At 36.7% G+C, this 18,333-nt stretch overlaps 1 protein-coding gene across 1 annotated transcript in view; it reads left to right on the top strand.

The window, feature by feature from the left end:
* Positions 1-430: 430 nt before the first annotated feature.
* The window catches only part of LOC131842379 (rho guanine nucleotide exchange factor 17-like), a 92,823-nt gene continuing 74,920 nt past the window's right edge, over positions 431-18,333 (top strand). The window contains exon 1 of the mRNA XM_059190922.1: positions 431-770. The gene's annotated coding sequence lies outside the window, so the exon portion shown is untranslated. The remainder of the gene's footprint in view (positions 771-18,333) is intronic.

Genomic DNA, 18,333 nt, shown 5'->3' on the forward strand with positions numbered 1-18,333 from the left:
ACATAGTACGTGGGATCAGATCAATACGTGACAACCGCGGACCTAAGGGACCGATTCGGTATTCGGTATTCTAGACTGATTTAATTTTTTGTTATGAATAACTTTTTGAAAGGATTGCTGATTGATTCGATCAGCAATGTTTGGTGATCGCCGTCTCTCCGTTACACTTTAGGACAACGTACGATCGTAGGCAGGACGCAGGAGGCAGGAGGTAGGAGAGAGGCGCGAAGTGAGCCGCGCTGCGTCGCTCCTCGTGGCGGCGGTGCGAGGGGTGTGCTGGGAGGCAGGGGGGAGGGGGGGGGCGGCGGAGGAGGAGGGCCGGTCACGACCGCGGCCGCCACTTCACACCGGTCGGATCAGTTCTGCGTCGGCGTGCGCGCGCGCATACGTACTCCACACTACACCGCCCGCCGCCCGCCGCCCGCCGCCCGCCGCCCGCCGCCCGCCGGCCGACGACTCTCTCCGCGCTCTTTTTTTTTTTTTGTCTACCAATGCAGACCGATTTCAATAGGAACTCTTAACAAAGTTTTATTGGAATAATAGTACGGGAGGACGACACGTCGCGTTTGTTGTGATAGGTGTACTTTCGTGTGCTTCCATGTTTTTTTTCGCGTTGCAACTTTTGCATCCCGAGTAGTGAAGTGAAGTGGCGGTGTGATACAGTTCTGTGCGTGTGTTGGATATCGGGTCGGTGCGGACCGAGCCGCGGCCGCTCGCTCCGGACCACTGTCCAGATTACTGTGAAATTATCTTCACGTAAAACACAACCGGTGAGTGAATGCTGACGAGAGCTATGTTATTGGTTTTCATTCGATGACTATTGGAGGTTTGCTGTTGGTGGCGTACACGCAGCGACCCCCACCCCCTCCACCCCTCAGCTCTCCCCAAACAAAATATACTCCTATCATCAATCATGACATCCTACGTTACGTGTTATAGAGACTCGAACCAGCTCTACGTGTAGAGCACCAGTCTTTTGTAGAATTTTAAGACCAGTGTCGATAGGTATACCTACGCACACACCAGGTTACGGAGGATCAGAACTTATTATGCGGCAGTGGGGACGTAACAACTGTGCAGTGGAATTCATGGCAGAAAGAAAAAAATGTCCATGTACGCACACAAAACAAAAACAACATCACAAACGAGCTCGCCAAAACGAACAAGAAATGAGGTACAGCGGCCTGTTCCTGATACAACGCACTACTTCATTGACGGGATGTTTTTTAAAACCAGAATTTTGGGGATATTATATAAAATAAATATTACTGCAGTGTGTCGATGTGACTAGGAGGGTCCTAACGCAAGCTTCCCTCTAATATTTATGATTTCTCTTATTGTAAAACAAAAATTAACAACATATAAATGTTCGAAAAAAAAAGGATAAACCCCATCTTCTTCATTGCCTCCTCCCGTCACGCGGGGCCGGCTTCCCCAATTCGTAAAGGGCATTTAGTTGGTAAGCGTGGTCCTTTGACAGGCCCAACTCCTGCATGTCTCTATGGACATTAGTCAACCAGATAGTTATTGGCCTGCCTCGTTGACTTTTCATTGTAGACATGGAGCGGCAATTCTTCGCTGCGAAAAATAAAGTGTAAACAATCAAAATTCGGAAAATATGTACGTATATAAAATAATATGTACGTACGTATCTTAAAACAGGTAATGTCGCTGTAACATGATAGAGTAGTACAGGCTGGGTACAGTCAATAAATACATTTATTAGTAGCTTACGAACGTCAAGTTTGTTATATTAATATGATTTATTTTACATACCCGCAATATTATACATAATACAATAAGTTGTGTTTTGTTGATGGCTGATAATGGAATGGTGTGTCCACCGATCAGTCTGTGCTAGTGTATGCTCTATGTTGTGATATTGTTATTGTCCGGCGGTGAAAAAATTACTTAATTGCCTTCAATGATATCTGATAAGAGGCGGGTTACATATGTACAACTTGTGTAAAGTGAACTATTGTTGTTAGTGCTGGTACCTGATATATTTCATCATTGAATTTAAATCGCTTCATTCACGGCTACTGCTTACCATAAGGCGAGCCGCATTATCGTTTGATAGCTATACTATGTAATTAAACACACACACACATATATACGAAATCCTGTCCTGTTGAGGGGGGACGGGGAGTGTTAGTAACGTGTGGACCTGTTGCTACCAATGTACCATACCAATTTGACTTCCACGCGGTTCCTCTGGACACCATCATGATAAAATACTGGTGGGCTAACTGACCTGACCTCATGTTCATCGTATCATCCCTCACTGGTGCTGCGCCAGCGTATACCGTCAGCGCAGGCGGGTGCTCCATTCTATTATCATCAATTCAAAAAGTGTCCTGTTGATGCGTTTCTTTCTACAATTGTACCCGTGAATTACAATACATAAAGTTATCTGACACACTCGCTCTCTCACGTTGCTTTGCTTTGAACTGTAAATACACAAACTTTACAAGTTATGTGGTGGTGTGGCGTGGTGCAGTAAATATTGACAGCAGCTACGTGTCGTCGCCTGTTTGATGAATTTTGCAGAATTTCACACGTCTGGCAACACCAGCACACGCGTCCACTACGTGTGTACTGTGTACACACACACACACATACACACACTCATCAGCCCGGACAAATTTTCAACATTCTCACTTAAGGTTACATGTCTTCTTCTTTTTTTTTTTTTTTTTTTTTTTTTTTTTTTTTTTTTTTTTTTTTTTTTTTTTTTTTTTTTTTTTTTTTTTTTTTTTTTTTTTTTTTTTTTTTTTTCGACTAGCAACACCAACGACAGTTGTCATTTTCAGCTGGCCGTAATAAATAAATAATTTTTAATAGTCTATCACACGAATATTATATTTTCAACATCGTTATTAGTGATATAATAGTGCAATAAGTGTCGATTATTGTTTGTGTACAATTTGGTAGTGTATTATTTGCAAAAATCGACATCAAAATAGTGTACCGGCCATCTGTCAAACTTCTTTCGTTGGTAAACAACTAATTTTAAAACTATTTTTATTACTATTTGTTGGACTTATTCAAAGAATTTCATAATATATACAAGTTTTATAGAAATATTCACATAAAGTTAAATTGATATTAATAATTGTGAAGTTCAGTTGTTGCGTACGTCGAAGGAAAAAATATACCCACAAAATATATTGTAAGTAATTTTATGTTTTATATTAATATAATTTGAAGGAAAGGAGCACAATCTAATTCCATTTACTTAATCTTGTAAAATATAGGTTGTATAAATATATCTAACAGAAATTATTCAAAATTTTAACACAAAATAAGTAAGGTTCAGTTGCTGTTCTCGTTGTGATACTTTGTTTCTTTTAGAAATAACTCACTTCACTCTCCCTAGTAACTATTCATATATTCAATAATGTCACTATCTACCCGTTCCACAACTGCACGGCAGACAGAGATGAAGCTTAAAGTGGCCCTACAAGAACTTCAGGCATCCAAAGATCTCAGTGACAAGTTGATCAGGGAGAGAGAAGAGAGTGAAGATGAAATTTTAAAAATTATAAATAAAAATACCCAATTAAAATCAGAATTGTCAGAACTTCATAATAGCCATCAGGAAGTTATTGAGCAGCGGGATCAGCTTCAAGAACTAATAAGTAGCTTTCATCAATGTAGTGACACTCATGAGCAAGCCTTGAGGCGTATCACTGAATTGGAGCTTGAGTTAAAGCAGGCATATTCTAAAATCAATGATCTAGACACAAGATTGGAATCTCAACAAAATAATGAGATTAGTAATTTATATGAGGAACTTATTAGTGTTGACTGTGTGCCTCCTTCTACTACAGTTCCATGCACCCATCCTGTTGTAATTGACCTTACTAGTGATACATCACCTAAATTAGGCAACTATAACAGTAACATTTGTATGTTGACTAATAATAAATTAAAAAAATATTTAAAACTAAAAAAGTTTATAATTAAGAATCGGAATATATTAAATAAGCGTTGCAAAAAGGGACAGTTATTGAAAAAAAACACTTTAAATAATTTAAAATTGCATGATTACATTAATATATGTAATAATAAGTTAGTGGAAAGCCAAAAGTTATATGACATTGATACAGACTACCTAACTTCAAAAATCAATAGTTTAGAATCTTCACTTCATGATTTAAATACAAAGTATATTATCTCTCAGAAACAAATCCAGGAGCATATTTTAGCAATGGATGATCTGATTGATGTCAGTAAATACAATGCTGACCGTTTTGAGTCGTTGACTAAGCATTGTACATGTAATCACACAAATATATCAAATAATAATTCAGTTGTAACTGTGCTGGAAAATGAAGTTCAGGGTGTTTGTGCCAGTGACTGTAACCCTAAGAGTAGCACAATGGTGTTCTCTGACAGAATAGGCTGTAACTTTGGGTCTATTTTAAAGTATCATCTTAAGGGTGATTTATTAAACTACTGTATGCCAGAAGCATCATTTACACAAATAATAAATAAAATAAAGTCTACGAAAATGAACAATATGACCACAATTGTGTTATTTTTTGGTAATAGTATTCAATTAAATAGGCAGGATGTAATTAAAGGAATTGAATATTTATTACAATTAAATGTGTATAAGATTGTATTGTGCGCTTTTCCTTACACAAAAGGACATCTTCATAAAAAAATTAACAGTAAGGTACATTACCTGAACAACTTATTACATACATTGACATGTCGTCATAGTGACATTTTTACATTTTTTGATACTAATAGTTTTATTAGTGATTTTTATTTGACAAAAGATACAATGTATCTCTCTAAATTATCTAAAAATAAAATAGCCACTTTAGTGGCTTATAATATTGACTACATGAACAGTTTACATGGTAAACTTAAACATAAAAATACTGACATAACAAATAATTCTATTAATATTTGTGACATAAATACTATGACTGCAGATTTAAACTGCTCACAAAGACAAAGGGAAAGCAATCAGAATTAATAATTGTTCATCAGAACATACAAAGTTTTCCCGGCAGCGAGTTAATTATACAATTATTTTTAGAAAAGTATAATATTGATATTGTCTGTTTCACAGAACATTGGCTTAAAGAGAGCAATATGATGTTCAATTTAAATAATTATAACGTTGTCAGCTGCTTCAATAGAAAGTCAGTTAACAGAGGCGGGTCTATGATAATTGCAAGAAATAATATTAAAGTAAAGGAACGTGCTGACATTGTTAGACTTTCTATTGAGTGTTGTATAGAATTATCTTGTATAGAACTAGAAAATTATATCCTTATATGTGTGTACAGGCCTCCTAATAGTGATTACAATGTATTTGAAGGGGTGATGGAGGATATATTAAAAAAAATATTTAATAGTATTAAAAAAATTATTGTATGTGGAGATTTTAACGTTGATATTCTTTGTAACACACCCACATGTACAAAAATTATTAGTTTATTTCAATCATTTGATTTAAGTCATGTCTTTCATGAACCCACTCGTGTAACTGCCACGTCTGCTACTTGTCTTGACAATGTTTTTTGTAACTGTGAGTATACAGAAAAATTCATAATAAATAAACTTCCTTCAGATCACTGTGGTCAAGTTGTTAAGTTTAACAGTCAGATCAATAAAGTCAACAATAATAAAAAATCAAAAAGACAAATAAATGTTTACAATATTAACAAATACAAAAGCGCGATTAAAAATAAATTGGATTTGCTGTTACAATCTAGTAATAATCCTGATTATCTTTACACCAAGCTAATTAATATTCTATCAGGAGAATATGAACAATTTTTCAAGAAAAAAGAAGTTTATGTTAAATCTAAATTCACGGAATGGGCAACAGTAGGTATACTTAAAAGTAGAAATATTTTGTTTGATTTATACGATCAAAAAAAATATCGATTTGATGACAAATTCACCACTTATGTGAAAAATTATTCAAAAATTTTTAAAAAAGTTTGTATTACGGCTAAATCTAATTATATTAATAAACAAATTAACCAGTCTTCTGACAAAATTAAAACCATCTGGGGCATTATAAATAAAGAAACCGGAAGATCTAAATTAGCCTATAATCAATTTGCATTAAATTATGATAATAAATTAATAACAGCAACAAAAGATGTAGTTAATGTTTTTGAAGATTTTTTTGCTAACATTCCGATTAACATTACATCTTCTCTGGACTCATCTCCATCTCGAGCAAAAGTATTACTAGAGTCTAATATCGGTTGTTGTGCTTTAAGATTTAAATTTTCACATGTTAGCCCCGTTCATATCATAAAAATATTCAAATATCTAAATTTAAAAAATACAGAAGACCTTTGGGGCATGTCTGTAAAAGTAGTTAGTTCTTTCATAGATATTGTTGCTCCATATCTAGCTACTATTTTTAATAAATGTATTGATAATGGCACTTTTCCACAATTAATGAAATTTAGCAAATTAATCCCACTATTTAAATCAGGTGATAAATTTGAGCCAGGGAACTATAGACCTATATCTATTTTGCCAGTTCTAAGTAAGGTGTTTGAAAAGATAATGTTAAATCAAATGTTACAACACTTTAGGGATAACCGACTGCTTCACAGTCAACAATATGGTTTCACCGCCGGCAAGTCTACCACTGACGCAGGTGTAGCGCTGATAACACATATTTTCCAATCATGGGAGAAGTCACAGGATGCACTCGGAGTTTTTTGTGACCTATCAAAGGCATTTGATTGCGTGGATCATAAAACACTTTTGTACAAGCTCGAACATTATGGTATAAAAGATAATGATCTAAAATTAATGAGAACTTATTTAGAGGATAGGGTCCAAACTGTAGATATTGACGGTATAAAATCTAAGGGAGCTAATATTGGGATGGGCGTTCCACAAGGGTCAATCTTAGGCCCCTTTCTCTTTTTAATTTACATAAATGACCTTCCCTTTATGGTAGAGAAAATTGCAGATATAGTGCTGTTTGCGGATGATACTTCGTTAGTGTTTAAAATTGGACGTCAAACTAATCAATTAGACGATGTAAATTGTGCTATGTCTGCTATATTAAATTGGTTTACATGTAATAACCTATTATTAAATTCCAGCAAAACAAAGTGTATAAAATTTACACTTCCTAATGTAAGACCAATAAATACACAGTTATTGCTTAATGATGAAATAGTAAATTTTGTTAATGATACAGTTTTTTTAGGTATAACAGTGGACTCGAAATTACAATGGGGGCCCCATATTTCAAAATTGGCCAATAGACTCAGTTCAGCTGCATATGCAATTAGAAGAATTAGGCAATTAACAGACGTGGCGACGGCTAAACTTGTATACTTTAGTTATTTCCATAGCATTATGTCATATGGTATACTACTGTGGGGTAAAGCAGCCGATATAAATACTATATTTATTTTACAAAAGAGAGCCATACGTTCTATTTATGGTATGGGTTCAAGAGAGTCATTACGTCAGTGTTTTAAAGATTCAAATATCCTCACCGTTACTTCACAATACATTTATGAGAATATCATGTATACACGGAAGAATTTAGAGAGTTTTAGAAAACTTAAAGACTGTACAAATAGAAACTTACGCAATAAAAATAAGCTAATTTTACCTAAATGCCGCCTGCACAAAGTCAGTAATTCATTCTATGGTAATTGCGTAAGATTTTATAATAAACTGCCAGAATCTGCACTAAATCTGACAGAGAGGCAATTCAAATCTTATATTAAACAATTTTTGTGTAAGAAAGCCTATTACAGGATAGACGAATTCATAGACGACAACATATCAAGTAAATAACTAGTTTATTAGCATACAACGTTATAATTTAATTTTCTCATTGCTTTCTTGATTTAATTGATTGATTTTAGAAATATGAAAGCGTAGCGGTTTTTGTATTGATTGCCGCATGCATTCTTATGTAAAATGTGAATACTATAACTATCAGATAGCAATTGTAAGTAGCTTTGACGTAGTCTAGTGTTTTGAGTAGTCATGCTCACTAAAATGTCCAGACTTGTGGCGGCGTGGTGGGCCGGGTCATTGGGCTCCCTAAAATATGGTCGAGCGCAGTGATGGCTGGCTCATCCGTCATACTCGTGAACGGGTGCTGCTTGTAGGGACTGGTCTGCTCTAATCACTATGACTGATTTCCTCTTATTAATTGTTTAACCAGTTGGTTATATATTCAATATTATTTCTATTTGAGTATTTAATAGAATTAGTGCTAATTGGTGGTTTGTATTCACACACTTAAACTTAAAAATGTAAAGTAATAATGAATTATTTAAAAGAGCAACACGCAAGTTTCTTGCTCGTTCTTCTTGTGATGAGACAGCTTTCCGAACGAGTGGTAGATTAAAAAATGTAATGACTATTCAAAAGTGCTTCAATGTAAGTTTATTTGAATAAATTATTTCTATTCTATTCTATTCTATTCTTCCACCATCCATTCTTCATTAGAAGAAAAAAAAATATTTGTATCAATATAAAAAATCAAGAAAAAAACAGAATATAAATATAATTAGCCGGAACAAACAAACAGACAGACTGACAAAATTGTAAAAAATGTTATTTTGGTGTATTTAAGTACCATATTTATATTCATAGGCATGTAGTTAAAACGGTTATTTCAATATTACACACAGACTCTACAATTTTATTTATATGTATAGATTATAATAATAATTATCTGCTACACAAAAGGTGTTATTTTTAAAAGAATCTACACACATACACACTGATATGTTGTGTTATCTGTTTATATAAATGCGACGTTTAAATAAAACCTTGCTGCAGCGAGCTGCGTAGTGTTTTAATAAATATAACGACGCGGTGAGGTAATTACGACCGGCCTGACTGATACACTGATACACTGATAACAGATAACAATCTCATCAAATACAAAGATGAAATAAATAATAATAATAATAGTCATACGCGCAACGATATCGATACACATGCAATAATACGAGTAACAGACACCTGATATGCACGTCCGTGTGTACATTACGTATACATATATGTATATATTACCTATAAAGACAGTGTCGTATCGCACACATACAAATACCTATAAACACAATAAGTACCTACATTTGCAGTTTTTAACGCACGATAATTGATAATATAGAATGAAACACGTGTTACAATCTACAAACTAATTAATATCGGTGATATAATGATTGCGATGTCTCACTGTGTGCCGTGTGAACTGTTCGTTTTTATGTCTGGTCGTAGCTATGTTATCACATACCCGCGGTGCACGCTTGCAACTTTATACCATCATGATGATACACACACACACACACACACACACACACACACCGAGGTAGCGACTGCTCCTTCTTTCCTTCCCTCTTTACTTCAGGCAGCGCTCGACATGCCAAGCGCCTGACTGATACATTTTCCAGATTTATTTTCTTCGACTACTTATTTTCGCAGACTGTTCCTTACGTTCTTCATATCCACTAAACTTACCTGACTGATATGTCATCTCCAGCATGTACTCGTGTACGAGTTTTTTTTTGTGGATTATAATGAAATGGTACACCCGCCTGCGCTAACGGCTTACGCTGGCGGGACACTGTAGTAGTGCTGTAGTGTAGCATGATAAGATGAGCATGAGTCATCAGTTAGTCAGTCAGTCAGGTCAGTTAGCCCATCGTGACAAATTACGAGGAATTTATTACGACGGTTTCTAGGAGGAACCGCGTGGTGGTCAACCTAACATACATTACTTATAACAAATATTGCTTTGGTACATTGTTTGCAATGGGGATTACTACTTGCCATTACTAACAATCCGCTTCCCCCCACTCGTATTAAGTATATTATATATATGTCCATGGGCTCCGGTCGCATATCTAAGTCGCTACTTCCTTTGTTGATGTAAATATAGAAATCATTTAAAATATATTGTAAAAATTTTTAAAATGATAATGTTACGATTTGTGTACATTTTAAATAGTCACCTACGTAATACATACTTACATGTTCCTCTATATTTATACATATATATACATAGGACGGTGGTGCTATCTATGCTATTAAGAGTCATTTGAATCAATAATCGTCATAAATCAAAACGTCCAAACAGCGAGCCGCACGCCGGCCGCCCGTGCGCCGTGCGCCGGCCGACCGGGCGACCGGGCGACACACCCGCGCGCTGATACCATTTACATAAAAGCCTAATGTGAGACGCGAATGTTACTTGTATTAGAGTGAAAAAAACTGATGTATGGCGAGTTTATAAAGCCATTAACACGGACGATTTGTTACCAGCGGTCACGACTACTACGCGACTTGTTTTTATACTACTATATATTATATATGTTGGCAACTAAACATACAACCCATCTGATGGTAAATGGTTACAGTAGCCTATGGACGTCTGAAACAGCGGGGTGTTACGTGCGCACTCCGCATCAACGACCCTTAAGAAACCTTAATATGCCCTTCTTGAAAACCCCATGCTGTACAGTGTACTTTAGCAGGGAATTCGACCCTATGACCCCCCCGATCGAACTGTTTGGTTAAATTATCCTGTGGGTTCCCGAACCCTTACACTCTCTTACAGTCTCATACTCAGACTGAAGTCGTATCCCTCAAGCGGGAGATGGCCTTCGGTCGCTCCATCCTTCTATCGTATGGTGAAGTTCTGAAAGCCAGCTGCGGCCAACAGCATTAGAGTAGTCCGAAAAAAAACCTCATGCTGCAGTTTCTGGAGAAAACCACAGCAAGGAGTTCATTTCACAGTTTCGGGGTGTCGTGGTTGTATTAGTGTTTCGCCAGCGATGTGCTGTAACAGTTCGTTACACTAGCTCATCTTTTGAGGGTCACAGGTTCGATGTTCGCAGAATACATATTAATATATATTTGTAATGTGTGTATATGTGTTTATATTTATTTCGTACATTTGTTTCATATTCTCACGTGCCTGGCAGGCAGGTCGCCGCCGCGCCGGTTGCGTGTCGCTCGCGGCTCTATGTGATTCCTTTAACAAACTGCTCATAAAGAAATAGTAAACACCGCCCCTTTACTGCAAAAAGTGAAATATGATTTTATTATTATACTAGTAGGCTGTTATTAGATTTGTAATTAATTTGCATATGGAAACACCTTTTAGGATCAGAAGTGGAAGTAGTTAAATAATGACCCAGTAGTTAAATCGCAATCTGCCACGGTAGCGCCGTTATAGCACCTCCTACGGGCAGTAGTCCTCCTGCATGAAGGTGGGCAGCATGTCGCTGGGGATCCACGCCACGAACACCTCCAGCTGTATAAAAGCCAGTTATATAAAAATTATATTAGAAAAAAATATAATTCAGTTGACCTGTGAGAGAATATTGCGGTGTAAAAGAGTTATAAATGTTCAAATATAATAAACACATATTAGACCTACACAATAAATAAGCGTTGGTTTTATTTATATAAGACTAGCGACCCGTCCTGACTTCGTACGATTATATTATAAATCTTTGAAATTCTCGGCTCGTTCTATACTATAACACGCATGTATTACACATACACCTTCGTCTTGAATCGCTCTATCTATTACTAAAAAAAACATGAAAAGTCTGAATAATTTAAAAGATATAAACGAACAGAATATTGTGATTTTGTTTCATACTATATATGGATGATCACGCTAGTCTGGCTGCAGTGTCTGAAGACGGACGGTAGGCCCGCGGTCACACGTTCACTCTATTAGAATAAAGAAACCATAAATTAGCTAAATCGATATTTAGCGTCTCTTAATTAATGGAATTCATAATAAATCTATATATTAAAAAAAAAAAAACGCCGCGAGGAAATGATAAACAGTGATGGGTCATTTAAATCAATATTAGACCTCCCATCATCATGTGTGTCTCCGGCGACATTAGCATAGCTAATGAAGACGTCGCAAAGCTTGCACCGCGCCACAATATAGTTATGATATTTATCATCGGATTAGTGTTCATTAATATTCTGTATATATCCTTGGAAATGTACGTGTTATGTATGGAGATCGTGTAGCGCGGTGGGTTGCATGTGAAAAGTTACAGCTAACTATACCACATCGTAGTATGGAGTCCAATCAATATGTCCAAATGTGTGATACAATGTACATATCACTGGTCTGACCGTAAATACTGTTACATAAAACTTGTTTTTTTTTTTTAAACATTTTGAATTTAGAACACGTATTATTTTAAAAACTTTTGGACTCTGGAAGACTGCCCTCATCTAGCCCAGAACTCAACCCTTTAGACTTCAAATTATGGTCAGATTTAGAGGACATGGCCTGCTCTAAACGACACGGCTGTATTGTCTTAAAAAATCTTTGGCTAAAGTAGTGGCCAAATTTCCCTTGGAAACAGTGCGTAAATCCATAGATTCGTGGCCAAACAGATTAAAGACCTGTATAAAAGCCAAAGGTGGCCATTTCGAATAGAATATTTTTTTATTTATTGCTGAGACTTTAATAAATATGTATGTATAAATTTTAATAATATAACATTACTTCATTTAAAAAAATGTATTTTAATTTGTAACAGTACTTATGGCTGGACGTATTAGGTCCTTACATATGAAATTGTCGTTTTGTCAAACTGGCCATTTTGATTTCAAATATCTCCCTTTGGTTAGGAATTCCAATTTCAATTTTGTACAGCTATTTACTCATGCATTTGTTTTTTGAAAATCATAATCATCAATCAATTGATGAAATAAATATATTATATTATTAAAAAATCGACTTTAGGCTACTCCCTTACAAAACGCCAATTTCATATTTTAGGACCTAATATGTGCATATCATGTAGTCACTAGTCACAGAGTACACGTACATAGTACATATGTAGCGCCCACACACCGACACCAACACCAGATGTACTTCATTCGACACTGTAGTTAATGTAAAAATCGCAGGATAATGTGCTGTCTTGAAAAGCCACATCATCGGCACTTCACGTCCACACTTCACATCAGCGACGCCTCGTCCTCGTCCTCCTCCCGCTCCCCCCGCCGCCGTCTCTATCTCGCACCGTTATCATTACTATATATTGGCGGCCGTCCAAAACTTGCAAGTGATCCACTTACGTACCGTCAGTGAGCAGTGAGCACCCTCACCGACCACTGAAGTTCATAACATCGTTATATTATTTGAATGCACACGCCGCGCCGCGCCGCGCCGCGCCGTACCGCTACCTACGGCTACGTATTATTTTTTTATAGATGACTAGCTACTCACCCCGTCTTCGCCCGGGTGTATATGTATTATATATATAAAACTATTCCTCTTGAATCACTCTATCTATTAAAAAAACCGCTTCAAAATCCGTTGCGTACTCTTAAAGATTTAAGCTAAATTACTAAACTTTTAAACTTTTAAAGATTTAAACTAAGTTAATTTTTGGGACGGTCGGACAGTGGTACGGACGGTTGGACTGGCGAGTGTGCTGGCGGCGGCGCGGCGGCGTGCGGCTCGCTTCACTCAGTGGTTTGCTCGCTTGTATAAAAGTAATCGTTTCCAATGTGAAATTTATTAATTTCAGTTCACATGTCACTACTTTCCATTATTCCACTGCTCCATACAATTAGGACAGATGTCAAGGTGGTCGTTGGAAGCGACAGATTGTTCCACGCATATATAAATAACATGTAGGATCATCGCTATTTTTTGTTTTACATTTCTTATTTAGAATGCAGTATCTGGTATATATATATATATATATATGTATGTGTTTTTGATGTTGGCGTCTGTGTTTAAAAGTAAAAGAGTTTTGTGTAAAATGCATTTGGTATTTGTGGTCGTGACCAACCGCCAGACTGCCGCACCGACCTCCACCGCCAGAACGAAATAGAACAATTAAGAGGTATCCAGTATCGCATGGCTCGGGGCTACGAGTTCAATATCGGTATTGGCATTGTATTTAAGTGTCTCATGTCCTGAGAAGTAGTTCCCCATTTTATTTACACCGATTCAGAACGTTCTTTTGAACGAATTGTTACTACTATATATTCATACATATGTTCTGAGATTATTTATAATTTTTATCTGTAATAATGTATGCAACAAAACATTCTAAAGTTGCTACTGATTCTAATTCTATTAAAGTATTACATGTGGCGTATGTTCTTAATATTATAAACGCGAAAGATTGTGAGTATAGATGCATGTTTGTTACTCTTTCATGCAAAAACTACTGAACGAATTTTGATGAAACTTTAATATAATATAGTTTATACATCAGAATAACATATATACTATTAATATCATGCTGGTGAGTAGGCTAGTAGCAAACCGAGTGCATCGTGAAGCTAGCGTATATAACTGGTGTGGTCGCGGCGCTGGCTCTCCTCTCGGCTTATTGAGGCACGTGGGTACATAGATGACATAGGTAGCTACATACAGCACGACTAGAGGTGAGATTCAGAGAGCGCGCAGCATCCCAGCAGCGCTGCAGCGCAGCGTCCGCATCGCATCGCATCGCCCACGGCCCAATGTCTGTCCAATATTAGAGTGTGATCGCGATCTATGTATACCACACGGTAGCTGTCTACCGTTACGTACGTACAGAAATAAATACATTTCCCTCCTCACCTATCCACCGTAAATACATTTTATTCCAAACAGTTCCGGTTCGAATTTGTGCTGCAACAATTTAGGAAACGAGTTTTGTATGTCGTCATAGGTTTCACGGATGTTTTGAGTTGCTTCCCCAAATTGTTCAAAAGTTCGCTATTAGACTTTTAATATACCTAACTACTGACACTAGGCAATAAAGTTAGTCATATATTAATTACCTGCAATTCACTACATGACGTTCATATTGAATTTCATAATTGTATTCATGAAATTGAATTAATTTTCTATAATATCAAATGTAACATTCAAATTCAAGTTTGCTATTTAGCAATTTGTATTCACACTGAATTTCAAATACTAGCAATACGCAGGTTTCTTGCTCTTTCTTCTTGTGATTAGATTGCGTTCCGAATGAGTGGTAGAATAAAAAAATATGACCGTTTAAAAGTGCTTAAATGATTATTATTTGAATGAAGATAATGTCTATTTCCAAGTAATTTAACAAATAGTTTATCAAATATTATTTACTAAAATGTTTTTGTGAGAAGTATTGCACGTAGTGCAGTTGCAGTGCTCGGGCTCGGGCCCGGCCCCGCCGCCCGCCGCGCGCCGCGCAGTCTCCGGCCTCCGGGCCGCGTCTATTGTAATAACAATGTGAAATACAAACAAACCAACCAATTATGTAGTACAAACTGTACGTAGTACTAATGATATGATACACACATGTGAGTTATGTCTTGTAGTTGAAACATGTATCATTTAGTATGAGTACGTCTCGTATCTGCTAATACTATAGTTTAAAAAGCTCAGTTTCTGCTGTGATGTGCGCGAAACATCGCACTTTGTAAATTGGATTTTATGTTGTAGGGTAAAATTGGGCAATACCATCCTGACAACCTGGATGAATGATGGTCCTCCACCGTGCGTTTTTCCAGAAACTTTTTGGAAAATTATTCTACAATGTGGTTGACATTGTAGAATAATTTTCCAACAATGGTATTTCCGATATACGATACGGTAGTTCAAAAAAAGAGTTTATTCCTATTTACAAAGCCGGCAACAGACTTGTAATTTTCCTGGTGATGCGGAGCCCTTGGGCGCCGGTAATCACTTACCATCATGTGAGCACCGCAAGTACGTCTGTGCCCTGTGCTATAAAAAAATCTAAAGTTATCACTTATCAACTGGTGGCCGTCATGCTTGTTTGTCTATACAAATTTATGTGTATTAAAAAAAAGCGAAATCTTTAGGGTTTCACTTAAGCGATGGTAGCCACATGGAACCAGCTGTACCTCCAGTCCAGTGCTGCGGACCAGGCGTGGTGGTGCCGCTGCTGGCCGGAGTCGGGGCGCGGCGTGAGTCAACATTGGCGTTTATTTGTAGCCCGTTGCCAACCGACATTTCCCCACTTTTCAAGTTTATTAGGTTTTTGCACCTTCACCGAACTGATTTGACTTTTTTGTGAACTTGTCTCTGATTAGCTGTTTTATTTTTAATATAATACTGAACAGTCATATTTTTTTTTCTTATTATCTAATGAACTGTGTGTTCTTTCTTTTTGCATCATTTGTGAATTAATGATTAAACCTCGATAAATTATTACCCAATTTGCTTCTCCCAAATAGTTTTCTTAAATTGTATCTATTATTTAACAAATTTTATTGATGTCAGATTTATAGTTGTGCTACCTACGCACCTCTGCGTATGGCGAGACGCCTCGTTACCGTAGTTTACTGGTTTGAGGGCAGGACGTAGCTCTCTGCCATGAATCTATCAGATAACCTAATTGATACAAAATATAAAACATGTTTTAAACAGACACTGGAATTAGAAGTAATCAGTGAAGAGAGTGCCTAGAGTTCGTTGAACTGTGGCTGCGGGCAGCACGTGTTGTTCTTGTATATATCAGGCGGTGCTAATTAAACAACTGTTGAACGTGAGCTTCCTCGTCACAAGACTATTTCGGAAGTCGGGTTTAATATAACAGCATCGCATTACTGTACGGCGACCAGTGTGTGTCGCAGACATCGCTACTCACGACTCACGACTCACGGGTCGCGACCACAACACTTGAACACTGTCGCCGGCGACAACCGGCCGGTGGATGCGGCGCGCGTCCGGCTCCGGCTCCGGCTCCGGCACGGGACGGGACGGGACGGGACGGCGCGGCGCGGCTGCCAATAATTGATTGAAATTGTATAGATTACAATAGAAACAATAGTTGATTGTTGGAAATTGTAAACTCAAAATGATATGTGATACGTTAGAAAGTGACAGACTGCGTAATACGTCTGTACTGTTTACACAGTTTAGTTTTATAATCTATGAAATTATATCACTAATTGCTCTGTACATTAAAAAAGTGTTTTTGGTAATGCCGGAAGCGGAAGCGGTACTGTGTGTGTCTTGTTGCAATAAAAATCATTAAGTCGAATATATTCATACAGATATTATAAATCTGAAAGGTCGTGTGAATGTCTGTCTGTTTGCGTGTTTTTATCATTTCACATCTAAATGGCTGAAGGGATGCTAATGAAATCTACCTGACAATATGACAATCTATATGACATTTTACCTCAACGGATCTTTAATCTCAAGTAAGCAAACGACGGGGTCACAGCGAGTTAATATTGTAATTGTCTGTTTGTATTTGTTAACATTGCGGTTTTGGGACAGACACATACATACATTAAAAATATTTAAACAGACTAATGTAATTGGGCATACCTTATGGCATAAAAAAGATATCTTCAAGTGAATAACTTCAGCGTGTACCTTATGTGTACCTTACATTATAGTAGAATGTAGGAGCGCGGGGAGAGTGCGGGCTAGTGCGGGCCGGTGTCGGTGGTGAGCGGCCTCGGCTCGGTGCGGCTCAGAGGGCATCTCTACAGTAAAGTTGCCCAATCCTATACTTACAGGCCAATAAAAGTTTCATTATTATAAGTTACTTTTTGATTTATTCTTTTTATAAATAGTAACATGAACTATTACTGTTACACAGTGGTATTCAATATGATCTAATAGCAAAGTTTGTATGATGTTATGATTCGACCCCACTCTCGAATAAAAGCTGGTCCAACATAACAATTTCGAGCTGCTCTCATTTAACGTACAGAGAGAAAATAACGTCGATTAAATATAAAAATTTCATTTTTCAAAGCTAGAAGCTAGAGTTGCCTCCTTGTATATAAGTCAATTAAATTAACCACGCCGTCTTAATCATTATCTTACTTTTAAAATGATATACAATACTTGTGTAAATTTAAAACTTTAAAGGAAATAATAATTTTGAATAATTAAAAAAACTTTAATGCTCGTCTTGTAAAAAAAATTTACATTTTGAATGGTGCCATTTTTTTTTATTTAACCCACGATATGTATTTATTGTTTAAATCGCAGCTAATGAATAATAATTAGTTTTTGTGAATTGATTTAATGTTTACTAAAATGTGATTTACTATGAGTAAATACCTTGACTACACGCGGAGTACATTGAAGTTGAGCCACACAATAATACACTTACTATAATATATTACGCGACTTTGTCCACGTGGAATTGAACTTTATTTATCTAACATAAAAGTAGCCTAAGTTACTCCTTATTACATCAGCTACCTGCCAAAAAGAGTCCCGTCAAAATCGGTCCAGCCATATCAGAGATTAGCCAGAACCAACAGACAGACAAAAATTGTAAAAAATGTTAATTTGTTATATGTATCGTATCTATATTCATATGCATGTAC

This window comes from Achroia grisella, unplaced genomic scaffold (genome assembly GCF_030625045.1).
Source record: "Achroia grisella isolate CSIRO2021 unplaced genomic scaffold, CSIRO_AGI_Agris_v1 utg2167, whole genome shotgun sequence".
In the NCBI taxonomy this organism is placed as follows: Eukaryota; Metazoa; Arthropoda; class Insecta; order Lepidoptera; family Pyralidae; genus Achroia; species Achroia grisella.